Here is a 15,036-nt window from a genome sequence, read left to right as displayed (position 1 = left end):
GCAAGCCAGAACAGAGGGAATGGTTTAGAACAACTGCTCAGAATGCAGTAATCAAAGGATATGAGTACAAAAAAGTTACATATTATATATTTGGAAGTGTCTCCAACTCTGTAAGCAGTTACGTATATCTGCCCGTTTGAGTTTCTGATCCTCAGCTCGTCGCCCTTCTTCAGACCGTAGTCAAAAGCAAACTTTCTCCAATCACTACACCACGACCCTACATATGGCTACGCATACCTTCCAACGGATTACCGATGCGTGTCTAGAAAACAACTTCCCCACTTCGCGTGCCAGCGGAGAATAAGATAATACACGATCTCTAACTTCCCAGACTCTCCTCCTTGATATTTCCTTTCAATCCCATCCTTTCCCCGCTACGCTCCTGCCAGATCTTCTCCCCGCGAGTAATACGCCCCAGCCAGATCCTCTTCTGCCGCTATGCCCCGACTGCCGCTGCGCCCCGGCCGCCGCAGCAACCCACCTTCACAAGCCTGGGTGCGCATCTCTACATCAATCCTCAATCTCATCTATTGATACACAGCCTCTGGGTCAGCCAGCCGTGCTTCATTCTTCGCACTCGCGTTATGGATACAGATGTTTAGGGTTCATCAACTATGTGCAGGGGCAAGCCGGCACACTCGCGTTATGGATACAACCGACCATCGACAGGAACTGCTCTATGCAGAGACATCGCTAGATATCCGGTTCAGCTCTGCAAATATTTAAGTTTATCGCTCACCCAACCCGATTTTCTGCACTCTATGGTTGGCTTGATCTGTTTTTTTTTCAGGTGATGTGGTTGATGGATCCGTGTTGTGCCTCCTGCTGTTCCCGACCTTCAACCAAGGGTGCCCTCACTCCCAGATCCCCTGCCATGAGTGTCACCTGCCAACCATCTCCAACACCCGACTCCTCTCTTAATCAGGTGACAAGTTCCTACATCTGATCGCTCCTTTTTACTTATTTTAGTACTACATGATTTGTTCCCCCAAATATTACAGCATGGTAGGTTCTGTAGCTTCATTGGTGCTCCTGTAACTAACATGTGTCTATGGTTTCATTAAACATATAGATGTGTGGTTGATTACTAAGCATCGAGTTTAGATCAAATGGTCCGCCAATATTACTAGTTATAATACTGTGCTTATGAGATTCTTCCTAGCAATAACTTCTTTATTTGTGCAAGCCAGCGGCTGTGTTTTTTCCATATATGCAATAGAAGATTTATATTACATACCTGCTTATGTCTTGTTGCTACACATGTGAAAACGAAAAGAAAAAAAATTAACTCATAATATTCATCTTGCCATCAATGATTGTGTATGGATTGTCATGTATGCATACTTCGGGGCTAGCTAACGCAGTAACTAGTTGGTTCACTAGTGGAAAACTGCTCTTTTGCACCGGTTCAAAAGGCCCATATGCACCGGATGGCCAACCGGTGCAAACCATCCGGTGCAAAAGGCCCCCCCCTTTTGCACCGGTTCTGTTACAAACCGGTGCTAAAGGGGGCACCACGTGGCCGTCTGTGGTGAGTCCGGCGGGGGACCTTTTGCACCGGTTCGTAATACGAACCGGTGCAAAAGGGTTGTGCCGCGGCAGGGTTTTGGTGCCATTCCCTGCCGCGGTAGACTCTGCCGCGGCAGAGAATTGCACTAAAACGCTGCCGCGGCAGACTCTGCCGCGGCAGGAATTTTCACTAAAACGCTGCCGCGGCGACTCTGCCTCCATTCGAAACACGGTATAATATTAATGCAAACAATTCAAATATATATATAGGAAACCATTGTATTACATATATCGATCAAAGTGACACACGTTCATGCATATATATATATATGTCTACATCAACTTTGATATTGGCGGTTGTCCACATAGTGTTCTCCATCTGGAGCTATGACTTGCTCAAGTAAGAACCCCGCCAGTTCTTCTTGAATTGCTCGTACACGCTCTGTTGCTAGAAGACCGTCCCGCAACCGTTCGATCTAATAATTTGAAGAAGATACGATGGTCAGTATATATATATGTGTGTATGTGAATGAAACACAAGGTGATCGATAAAATAAAGCCATGAATGTTGTTTAATTACTTACATCAAGTTGTTCCAAAATGTCCCTCACATGATGGGTATTCTGGCGGATGAACTCGCAAACGTAGAACCCGTATAAATTATTCCCGTCCTCTTGCCTCAAGCACTTTACGAGAACAAAGTTCAATCAAAATAATATATATATAATCAAGGATGATAATAATTGTATTGAAACTAGAATCAAAGAGATGCGCGGCCTAGCCATTAGTACTTACCGGTACATGTTTTATTCGAAGATCTTTATTCTTTAAACCCGGAGCTTTGTTGGTGAACCGTTTCCAAGCCTTGTGGAGGATATCAGCCATGTCCCCCCACGCCTCAAGGGGTTTACTCTTCGAGTCCGTGACTTCTACTATCCCGGTGTCGGGTTCAATGACTAGCAGGATATAGTGAAACCTGCGGACACACACATATATATATATATGCATAACTCATCAATTACACTTAACACATGGAGTAAGCGAAAAAGATTTAATGTGTGAAGAGAGTAACACTCACGCGAAGTTGTAAGGAAATAGTATTGCCCTTTTGTATGAGTTTTTCCTTAAGACATGTACCAAGTTATTCTCCGTGTCCTTGGGAGAGTTGTCGACGTATACCCATTCACGGTATATGGGTCAACGAACCCAAGATCATAGATTTGCCCTTGCGGCATTCGCGAATCTTCATTCGCATAATACGGTGAGAGTATGGTTATATGCATGCAATAATGGACGAGTCGCGGTAGAGACTTAATTACATAAATAATACTTACAGACAGTATGCACTCAGCGAGAGATTTGTCGAGGGCGTCTTGGTTGAATAACTGAAATAATTCACAAAATTCGATGTTCATCACGTCAGTTCGCCCGTAGTGCTCATCTCTTATTGCCACCATGATCCAGTTCTGGCCGTCCTTACATGCATCCAAGTAACAATTATGTAGTCTTCGCAGCTGTGTTGATAGATTAGGCAACTCCGCAGCTCTGACAAGAGGTTCCCCGTATGTGTAATGGTATGCTAATTGGACATCGTCCGTGGCCATGAATTCGATGCGGCTTAAGTACTCAGGAATACTCATACCGGCCGCATCTGCCTCATCTTTGTATAGTTTTACCATCGTTGGATCAAGGCACGCTAGGACATCGGGATACACTTGGAGCGGGGGGCACGAGTTTTTCTGGGCTCCAAGCTGGGGAACTGGTTTCCCATCTACCTTACTTTTTCCCACCGCTCTTTTGCTAACACATTTGACTTGCGAATAGACCGGTCATAGTTCGATGAAAGACTTGGCTCAGGTTGATGAAGGTTCTTCAGCAGTTTCAACTTCTTTTCCAGAGATATAGCTGGCTCCGGCTCAAGCTGGGGCTTTTTAAGTTTCAACATTTGTTGCTTGTGCTGTTCAGCTACGATCTTGGCATTTTCCTCAACTGTATAGTCATAAGGTCTCTTGGGAGCAACCTTAGGCACTCTTGGGAGGGGCTCTTGTTTGCGTCTCGGTGATTTGTTACGACTCAGCTGTGTCGTAGCGGCCTGCCTAATTTTCCTCTTATACTTGGGCGGCGGAGAAGGCTCACGCGGCGGCGGAGATGGCTCACGCGCCGGCGGGGAAGGCTCACGCGGCGGCGGAGATGGCTCACGCGCCGGCGGGGAAGGCTCACGCACTGGAGACGGCTGCATCGGTGGAGAATGCTGGCTCGGTGGAGACCTTGTTGGCGCCTTCCAACCCGGAATCACAATGAATTCCTTTCGCCATAGAACTGTAGTGTTCTTGGCCTCTCCCAGCTCTAGCAAATCCCCTTCACCGGCAGGGTGGTCAAGCCTCAGCGGCCCATACCCATCCATAACTTGATCCACCCCGGCAACAGCGTATCCAGGTGGAACCGGCTTGAAGTGATATCTTTGATCAGGTACCGGCGGTAAGACATAGCCGATCGCCGCCTTGAGCGTTAAGTAGCCCATCGTTTGGAAATGTAGCTCACAAGGTGTCGACTCTGTGATAAAGTCCACAGGGTAGAGATCAGAAGGCATCTGCGGATCCACAGGGGAGGGAGGAGCCATCTGCGGATCCACATCTGCATCATCACCAGGCAGCTCCGTGGAAGCCACGCTGCTCTTCCGCTGAGATCCCTGGCCGGTAGCATCGAATGCAACTTCTTCTATCCGCGGATTAGGTTGAGGTTGGGTGATCGTGATCGAGCACGACATTATCATCCTCACTTGCTCCTCTAGCTTAGCAACGCGTTCTTGAACCACATCCTTTTGCCTCTGACGGCTTCTATCGGGATATTTCTTCGTTTCTGCAGGAAACCCAATACACCACGGCTTGCCACCTGGTATGGTTCGTGTTCGTCCTGGGTTTTCAGGATTCCCAAGGGCGCGTGTGAGCTGGTCCTTCTCTCTTTCGGGACGGAACTTCCCCTCTTCAACTTCCTTTGCAGCATTTCTAAAGGCTTCGATGGGAAGTGGGTTTTCCCGATGTCTTTGTGTATATATGCAGAACCCTTGTGCGTCCAACGTGCCCCCATGCGCGTAAAACCAATCCCTTGACCGCTGGTTCCATTTCCGTACCTCTGGCTGGATCCCGTTCTTAATTAGGTCATTCTCCCATTTCTCCCACTTAGGTCTGCCAGCCTTGTAGCCTCCTCGCCCCATGGTATGGAAGTACATCTTATTAGCAGCATTTTTCTTGTTGGTGTCTGACCTTGTCTTTGCCCTCTCCGATGTCTTGTACTTCACAAATGCCTCCCAGTGGTCTTTTATCTTCTCATAGGGGCCGTTGAAATCTGGAGTCTTCTTTTTCTTGACAAAGGAGTTGTCCAATTTCTTCTTGTAGTCGTTGAACTGCGTTGCCATCTTCTTAAGAGCCCACTTCTTGACTCTTCGTTGTATGCTATTCAGCTCGGGATCCTCAGGGTCTGGCCTTTTATTATCACTATCAGAGTCAGCTGGCTCCGGAAATGTGAAATTTACCATGAGTTTCCTAAACATCAGATTTTTGGATCTCGTATCGACGTAAGTAACTCCTTCGTCCTCCTTTGCAGGTTTCTTCCATTCTTGAGTGGTGATCGGGATGGTGTCCCTAACAATAACTCCGCATTGACTTACAAACTTTTTTGCGTGATCCTTGGGAGAAATCGGTTCGCCGTCTATAGCGATTTCCGTGATGATGCACCTTTCATGCTCTTCCATCTTTCTGGCCGCGCCTCGTTTAGTTCTGCCAGTAGAGTGTGTTGATTGGGAGGTCTAAAAGAAGAAACAACGTTAATATATGTATATGCACATATCTGTAGGCTTGGTTAATTAATATATATACACCTCGACGTGGTGAGCTTCTCCCTCGCGATCGTCACCTTCGCCCTCACCGGAGCCGTCTCCACGGTGGTCTTGATCATCTTCCTCATCGGAGCCGTCTCCTCGGGTTCGCTCGTCTCCCTCGCCGGATTGGTTTAGGTAAAGAGAGGTGATATCATCATCATCACGGATAATCTCCTCGACGAGGTATTCTTGTTCTAGGTCTCTTTCCATAGTTTCTGCAAAGACTTAAAAGTTATTCTAATGCTATAAACACAACGAAGCTAGATTCTGCAAAGACTTACAAGTTTCTGCAAAGACTTACAAGTAATTAAGAATAATGCTCAATACATGATCAATAATAGTGCTGAAAGCAGATAGTGCAGTTACATGCATACATAGATCGATAATACATCAATCACTACTACAAAAACTCAACCACTCAACCGCGTGACCGGGTCCTAGAGGGCGCCGACCGGGTCCTGAGCCGCGCTGGGTGTACCCCCAAAGCCACGGAACAACAACGGGAGCATAGCTAACATGAGATCCCTGCATAACGCTCCATCCGGTCCTATACATGTTGTCTAACGCATACATGTAACGGCGAACGTGCTGGTCCTCCGCTTCAATGCGCTGAGCTACCTCCTCCGGCGGGGCCGGCTCCCTCTGAAACGAACGTGGCCCATAAGACCTCCACCAGAGAATATCCGGGTCGACGACGGGACCCGGATTCCGCACCAAGGTGCGCGCCCCGGAAGATAACACCTCCCAGTGCCACCCCGGCGGAGCCCAGTCCCGGACTTCCCCCATCTGCTGCATCTCCTCTAAAACTGTCCTAGCTCCAGGACGCGGAGGCCGCGGCATCGTATGCAAACTAACAAATATAATATTGAATTTGAATAAAGTACTTATGAATATGAATCAAAGTAATTAAAAATTTTCTAACACATACTAATATAGTACTGACATATTCCATCTAATTTTTTTCTAACACATCTAAAATAAAGTACTTACATATTTCATCTAATTTTTTCTAACACATACTATTTAAAATCTAACACATACTAAAATTTCCTAACACATCTAACACACTAAATTTTTTCTAACTAAAATTTCCTAACACATGTAACACACTAACTTTTTTCTAACACACTAAATTTTTTCTAACTAAAATTTCTAACAATTTCCTAACTAAAATTTCTAACAATTTACTAACTAAACTTTCTAACAATTTCCTAACTAAAATAACTAAAATTTCCTAACTAAAATTTCGTAACTAAAATTTCCTAACTAAAATTTTCTAACTAAAATTTCCTAACTAAATTGTTTCTAACTAAAATTTCCTAACTAAAATTTCTAACTAAAATTTCCTAACTAAAAACTAACTAAAACAAAAAAAAGGAGGGGGCAGGGGCGGGCGGCGCTGCTCACCTCGAGGGCGTGCGGCGCGGACGGCGCGAGGGAGGAGAGCAGCGGCGCGGGCGGGCGGCGGCGCGCGGGCGACGGCGGGCGACGGCGGGCGACGGGCGCGGTGTGGAGGAGGAAGCGGAGGAGCAGGGCGCGGCGCGGGCGGGCGGCGGGCGCGGGCGGGCGGCGGCGGCGGGCGACGGGCGGGCGACGGCGGGCGACGGCGGGCGACGGGCGCGGTGTGGAGGAGGAAGAGGAGGAGCAGGGCGCGCGGGCGGGCGGCGGCGCGGCGGGCGACGGCGGCGGGCGCGGCGACGGCGGGCGACGGCGCGGGCGGGCGCTGGCGACGGCGCGGACGGCGGGCGGGCGGCGGCGACGGCGAGGGCTTGGAAAAATTTGGCAGCCTGCCGGCGTCCAAAGCTCCTCAGCGAATGGGGAAGAAGGAGGCGCACGCAGATTAAGTAGCAGGGTCTTTTGCACGGTTCGTGGCTGGAACCGGTGCAAAAGAGTCTTTTGCACCGGTTCCAGCCACGAACCGGTGCAAAAGACCCCAATTTTGGCTGAAAATTTTGCGTTCTTCCCGCCTTTTTTCTCTGTTTCGCGCGGGATCGAGTTCCCGCCACGACTTTTGCACCGGTTCCAGCCACGAACCGGTGCAAAAGACCCCAATTTTGGCTGAAAATTTTGCGTTCTTCCCGCCTTTTTTCTCTGTTTCGCGCGGGATCGAGTTCCCGCCACGACGCTGCGCGGGTTTCCGCCACGACGCCGCGCGGGATATGTTCCCGCCACGACGCCGCGCTGGACATTTCCCGCCACGACGCTGCGCGGGTTTCCGCCAAGACGCCGCGCTGGACATTTTCCCGCCACGACGCTGCGCGGGATATGTTCCCGCCACGACGCCGCACTTGACATTTTCCCTCCACGACGCGCAGCGCGGAGATTTCCCGCCTAAACGCCCTCTATAAATAGTACTCCCCCGTGTCTCCCATTTCACTCATCACTGAACCCTAGCCCATTGCACAATGCCTCCAAAGCCGCACCCACCGCCGGTGGAGGTGGACCCGCAGCTCGCGGAGATAGAGGAGTGGGAGGAGCTGCGGCAGGAGGCGGCAGCCAGGAGGGCAGCAGCGGATGAGGTGGACCCGCAGCTCGCAGAGATAGAGGAGTGGGAGGAGGCGGCGCTAGCGGCTACCATAGAAGCGTTTGAGAGGCAGAGTCTCCAGGAGCTGCATAAGCGGCCGCGTGTGGCGGATCTGGATAGTGAGGAGATGCATAAGCGTCGTCGTGAGGAGGAGCTGCGGCAGGAGGCGACAGCCAGGAGGGCAGCAGCAGATGCGCGGAAGAACTAGTAGAAGTTGTTATTTTTGAATTTCAATAAAGCAGTGTTGTCGTTGTTTTAGTTTAAGTTTAGTTAACGTATCTTGTTAAATTTTAATAAAGTCGTTGTCGTTTTATCCCGGTTAATGGCTGGAACCGGTGCTAAAGACGGTTGATTAGTTTATATACCCCTTTTATCCCGGTTACTGGCTGGAACCGGTGATAAAGATGGTGGATTAGTTTATATATCCTTTTATCTCGGTTCCTGGCTGGAACCGGTGCTAAAGATGGGGGGGCTAAATCTGGGGGAGGCTTATCTGTTATTTGCCTTATCTGGGGTGGTTTCATCTGGGGGGAGGGGATTATCTGGAGGCACACACCGCTATATATAGCCCCCTCCGACCAATGTTACAGATACATATCACAACAAACGCTTCACAATATGAGCTCAAGGTACATGATAATAATTAATACATTATGATCGCTTCGACCGTAACCATGGAGTATCTTCAGCATTTAACGCGATGGTTGGATCAATGTTCACTGTGAAGGGCGGAATTTTAGCAAACTTATTATAATCTTCTGACATGTCTGTCTTGTCCTCGACTCCCACGATGGTTCTTTTCCCTGAAAGAACTATGTGACGCTTTGGCTCATCGGATGAGCTCGTTTCCTTATGTTTTCTTTTATTCGGTCTAGAGGACATGTCCTTCACATAGAAAACCTGAGCCACATCATTGGCTAGGACGAATGGTTCGTCTCTGTAACCAAGATTGTTGGTATCCACTGTTGTCATTCCGTACAGCTGGTCTACCTTTACCCCTTTTCCATCCAGCTTGAACCATTTGCACCGAAATAAAGGGACCTTAAAAGAAGGTCCATAGTCAAGTTCCCATATCTCCTCTATGTAACCATAATATGTGTCCTTTTTGCCACTGCTAGTGTTTGTTGCATCAATGCGGATACCACTGTTTTGGTTGGTGCTCTTTTTATCTTGGGCGAACGTGTAGAAGGTATTTCCATTTATCTCGTACCCCTGGAAAGTCACTATAGTCGAAGATGGTGACCCAGCCAACATGTACAACTGATCTACAATACTGTTGTTATTAATGAGATGTTCTCGGAGCCAACCGCCGAATGTACGCATATGTTTATGCGTAATCCAGTCTTCAGACTGCCCCGGATGTTACGAGCGCACAATATTCTTGTGATCAGTGATATACGGGGCCACCAAGGTGGAACTTTGTAGAACTGTGTAGTGTGCTTGAGTGAAAGAAATGCCGTCCCTACATATCATTGATTTCCTTCCTAGCGTGCCTTTTCCACTTAGTCGCCCCTCATGTCGCGATTCAGGAACACCAATCGACTTAAGGTCAGGAATGAAGTCAACACAGAACTCGATGACCTCCTCTGTTCCATAGCCCTTGGAGATGCTTCCTTCTGGCCTAGCACGGTTATGAACATATTTCTTTAAGACCCCCATGAACCTCTCGAAGGGGAACATATTGTGTAGAAAGACAGGACCGAGGATGGCCATCTCTTCGACAAGGTGAACCAGGAGATGTGTCATAATATTGAAGAAAGATGGTGGAAACACCAACTCAAAGCTAACAAGACATTGCACCACATCCTTCTGTAACCTTGGAAGACTAGCTGGATCGATTACCTTCTGAGATATCGCATTAAGGAATGCACATAGCTTCACAATGGGTATTCGAACATTTTCCGGCGAAGCCCCTCAGTGCAACCGGAAGCAACTGCGTCATAATAATGTGGCAGTCATGCGACTTCAGGTTCTGGAATGTTTTCTTCTCCATATTTATAATTCCCTTTATATTGGAGGAGAAGCCAGACGGGACCTTGATACTGTAAAGGACTTCAAAAAAAGATATCCTTCTCTGCTTTGGTAAGAGCGTAGCTGGCAGGACTTAAGCGACTCCCTGTATCCTTGTAATCCTGTTCTTGCTTGTCTTTTGGGACTTTCATACGATACTGGTCCTCCCGTGCTTCTGGTGTATCTTTTGTCTTCCCATACACGCCTAAGAAACCTAGCAGGTTCACGCAAAGATTCTTCGTCACGTGCATCACGTCGATTGAAGAGCGGACCTCTAGGACTTTCCAATAGGGTAGATCCCAAAATATAGATTTTTTCTTCCACATGGGTGCGTGTCCGGTAACGTCGTCATTCGGAACAGATTGGCCGCCAGGACCCTTTCCAAAGATTACTTTTAGGTCCTTGACCATATCAAGTAAAGCATCACCGGTACGGAGTTCAGGCTTCACCCGGCGATCTGCCTCACCTCCGAAATGATTGCCTTTCTTTCTGACGGGGTGCCTCTTTGGAAGAAATCGACGATGCCCCAGGTACACAACCTTCTTACATTTATGCAAATAGGCACCTTCGGTCTCATCTAAACAGTGCGTGCATGCATTGTACCCCTTGTTTGTCTGTCCTGAAAGATTACTAAGAGCAGGCCAATCATTGATGGTCACGAAAAGCAACGCTCGTAGGTTAAATGACTCCTGTTTGTACTCATCCCATGCATGTACACCTGGTTTGCTCCACAACTGTAAGAGTTCTTCAAATAATGGCTGTAGGTACACATCAATGTCGTTGCCGGGTTGCTTTGGGCCTTGGATGAGCACTGGCATCATAATGAACTTCCGCTTCATGCACAACCAAGGCGGAAGGTTATAGATACATAGAGTTACAGGCCAAGTGCTATGACTGCAGCTCTGCTCCCCAAAAGGATTCATTCCATCTGTACTTAGGCCAAACCTTAAGTTCCTCGCGTCATCTGCAAAATCCGGGAACTCTCTATCGATTGTCCTCCACTGCGACCCATCAGCGGGGTGTCTCAGCATCTCGTCTTTCTTACGGTCTTCTTTGTGCCATCGCAACAACCTGGCATGCTCTTTATTTCTGAACAGACGTTTCAACCGTGGTATTATAGGAGCATACCACATAACCTTGGCAGAACCCTCTTCCTAGGGGCTCGCCCTCAACATCACCAGGGTCATCTCGCCCGATCTTATACCGAAGTGCGTGCATACCGGACATTTTTCCAAATTTTCATACTCAGCGCGGTAGAGGATGCAGTCATTAATGCATGCATGTATCTTCAGCACCTCTAATCCTAGAGGGCAGAGAACCTTCTTTGCTTCGTACGTACTGTCAGGCAATTCGTTATTCTTTGGAAACCTCCTCTTCATTATTTTCAGTAACTTCTCAAATGGCTTGTCACATATACCAGCCTCTGCCTTCCATTGCAGCAACTCCAGGGTGGCACCGAGCTTTGTGTTGCCATCTTCGTAATTTGGGTATAACTTCTTTTTGTGATCATCTAACATGCCCTTTAACTTTCGCTTCTCGTTTTCTGTTTCTGCATCTCTGTGTGCGTCGGCGATGGCCCGACGAAGATCATCATCAACGGGCTCATCTGATGCCTCTTCATCTTGATCACCTCCTCCTGCATCTTCATCTTCATCATGCCCTGTTGCAGTATCACCGTAGTTAGGGTACATATCATCATCCTCTTCTTCTTCTTCATCGTCTTCCATCATAACCCCTCTTTCTCCATGCTTGGTCCAACAATTATAGCTGGGCATGAAACCTTTCCAAAGCAGGTGTGAGTGAATGACTTGCCATTCAGGGTATTGCTTCAAGTTATGGCAATCAACACATGGACAACACATAAAACCATCCGCCTGTGGGTTTTCCTGAGCCACACGGATAAATTCTTCCAGGCCCGATCTAAACTCGGGTAGACGTCGGTCAACGTACATCCATTGCCGCCGGTTCATCTACATCAAATAATTAATTAAGTTTATCAATAAACAATTACAAAACATCATAATATTTATAAATAGTGGAAATTAGCACCGTACAAATGAAAGGGTTAAGTTGTTGCTTAAACCTTGATCGAGGAGGAAAGAAAGAGGAGAAAGCTTAAGTGTCGCTCCGGCACCTCATCTCATTTTTGTTGGGTGTAAAATCAAGCGGCATCACTCTCTCACACATTTCATCGAGCACCTTATGTGCATGCCAAAGAGAAGCAACTTAGCACTCAACACACACACCTTCTCCTAGCAAAAATGAAGTGAGCTGGGCTGTTTGGCCGGTAGCTGAGCTGAAATAGGGCTGGGGACCTTTTAGCACCTGTTCGTGTTACGAACCGGTGCAAATGGTCTATCTTTTGCACCGGTTCGTAACACGAACCGGTGCTAAAGGTTCCTCGGCTGACACGTGCCTGGCGACGAACCTTTTGCACCGGTTTGTGTTACGAACCGGTGCAAAAGATAGATCATTTGCACCGGTTCGTAACACGAACCGGTGCAAAAGGTCCCTCGGCCGGCTGCTCCCCACGAACCGGTGCTAATGACCCCTTTTAGCACCGGTTCGTGCCAAATCCGGTGCAAATGACATTTGGGGCAAAAAACCAAAGCCCTTGTTTCTACTAGTGGTTGTGTAAACATAGGATAAATTGTGCTGACTTCTGAAGTTCTTTAATATATAACCCTCTGTACTCAAGGAGGGACATGATAAAGATATTAAATTCTCTAACTTAGTTGTGTTTGTCAGGTAATCTTTGCATGGACCTATACACACTGGTTCTGAAAATTAAAAAGAGAGGTAAGCTTTCGTATTTGTGATGCAATTAGAAATATAAATCCTGGGTTGTACAGAAGTACTGTCCATAATGTAATCAGAGTATGCATAGGTACTGGTGACGTCTTTGGTCTTGAGGTGGTTATGGTCTCACATATATCGGTCTAGGAATCTCGCATGGACAAGTATATACATTCTGAAGCATGTAGATATATCTGAATTTACTTCCATGTGCATTTTTTTTTGTATAACTTAGCTACTTTTCAATAACGTTTCTTTTTTGGAGATTTACTTCTAGAAGGATGCACATTGAGTCATCACATCACAGAAATGCTTAGCGAATTACCACGCCACAATTTTTCTTCAATCTGCCATATTCTTTAAAATCTTAATGTATTGCTCTGTCAACTATAACTATATATCATGCGTAGTCAAAAGAAATGTTTGACAGCTAGTAAGCTAAATATTTTATTCCACCTGTTATATTAATTTAATACTTACTCCACGAAGCACAACATGCTTAGTCAAAAGATTTAAAGCACTAAGGTACTTGGTGTAAGTAAGATTGCAATCTTGGGTAAAGTCTCCTCAACGAGTGTGGCAGCCTGGGAGGGTTAATTGGATCACAATAATAGATAATTTATACTATATGATAGAAACATTTCTCGGTTTCTTGTTTTTTGTTTTGACCTTGCTATTTATAGAAGATAAGCTCAAGTTCCTTATGTGTTTCAAGAAGTGGTCATGCATTAAGGTTAATTATCTCATTGTCTTCAACCTTTTTATGTCGCGGCTATTTTAAATTTTACTATTTTACTCGCTTGTTTTTTTACACAGTATTGTTAAGCTACATATCTAAATTTGTTGCTTTTGTTGCAGATTGGCAAAATAAGTGGATGATGCATGGCTGTGATGATGACACCAAGTTTCGAGAATGGTGTCACTACTAGATAGTTGTCTATTATGTTTTAGAATGTTATTGATATACACAACTTGTATTCACCAATTCATTCTCCATGTAAAGCTACAAAGTTATTTAATATATGACATCTTTCTTTTACTATATTACATCTCATGGTGCACTCCGATCATTGAAAAATAATTGTTGATGTCCATTTATAAACTAGTATTAATTATCTGAGCTATCCAGCAACTCTTATAATATTTTGCAGTGATCTATTATGTGTATTTATAAATCCAATCATGCAGGACAACCACCAACGCATATGAAGTGTTGTTAGTTTCTAGCCATATACGTTGCTATCTTACAACGGTTTTAATGTCGATTACCAACGCATCTATATCCATTGTTGTAGACCCTTGCAACGCCACCAACGGCAACGCATACCAAATCCGTTGGTGTAGACATTACCAACGCTTATTTGGACATTTGGCAACACAACGATGCGTTGCTGAAGGGGGGTTCTTGTTGTAGTGAATCATGTCCATACAAATATGTGATTGCCTGCGTCTTGTAGACATACACCTCATAGACCGTGTAGGTGTTCATCAATTTTCCATTGCCATGCATAGTGAAAGACCCTTCATGCGGACACATCTGGTTAATCATTGGACGAAGTTCACAAGGTACAGTCTGCGGGTGAAAATTGATACTAATGTAAGAAGCAGGAAGACTAAAAACAAGACTTTACTATATGCCAATTCATGCTAAACCACTGAGAATACATACCTTTAACTCTGTGAAGGAGTTATTAGAAAGGTAGATAGAGCCATAGGAGGTGTTATATGCGGGGTATGTACATGGGCTCGCCATATTCCCGCAAGCTCGGCATCGGGATGGTGAAGGAAACATGGGAGGTACTACTGGTGCGTAGCGCTGAATGTAAGTGGAAGAATTAGGTTGTGTAAAGTGCATAGTTCAGAGCAATGCAAATGTTGACAAGCGAGTGCATAACACTATGTTACAAACTGAACAGTCAAAATTTAGTGTACGATGAATATAAGCATGCTAATTTGGCGTTTCCGAATTCCAAAAAGCATTAGACAGAGCCGGTGATAATATCAGACATAAATCATGGCTTGTATATTGATACGTCCAATTTGCATCACTATTTTATATCATAATTTGCTGTTATTCGTTGATATATTTCATATTTGGAGATGATACTTATGTTATTTCATCTCTTTTGCATGATTCATGATTATTGGAGGATCGCGCACCGGAGTCAGGATTCTGCTGGAAAAAGCGCCGTCAGAATGCAATATTTCGGAAGATCAACAGTTGACGGAAATTATATGAAAAATCCTATTTTTCTAGAAGACGAAGGGAGCCAGAAGGGGAAGCCGAGGGGACCCGAGGTGGGCCCACCTCATAGGCCGG

The 15,036-nt window shown here is 46.1% G+C and overlaps 1 long non-coding RNA gene across 1 annotated transcript; it reads left to right on the top strand.

Moving 5' to 3' along the window:
* Positions 1–220: 220 nt before the first annotated feature.
* Positions 221–13,717, top strand: LOC127332581 (uncharacterized). Its single transcript, XR_007870536.2, has 5 exons — positions 221–495; positions 623–704; positions 791–925; positions 12,669–12,719; positions 13,575–13,717. It is a non-coding gene; the product is annotated as an uncharacterized lncRNA (long non-coding RNA).
* The last annotated feature ends 1,319 nt before the right edge of the window (positions 13,718–15,036 follow it).

Source organism: Lolium perenne, chromosome 2 (genome assembly GCF_019359855.2).
Source record: "Lolium perenne isolate Kyuss_39 chromosome 2, Kyuss_2.0, whole genome shotgun sequence".
NCBI lineage: Eukaryota > Viridiplantae > Streptophyta > Magnoliopsida > Poales > Poaceae > Lolium > Lolium perenne.
The sequence above is the reverse complement of the archived record's forward strand: the minus strand, read 5'-3'. Positions and strand labels throughout refer to the sequence as shown.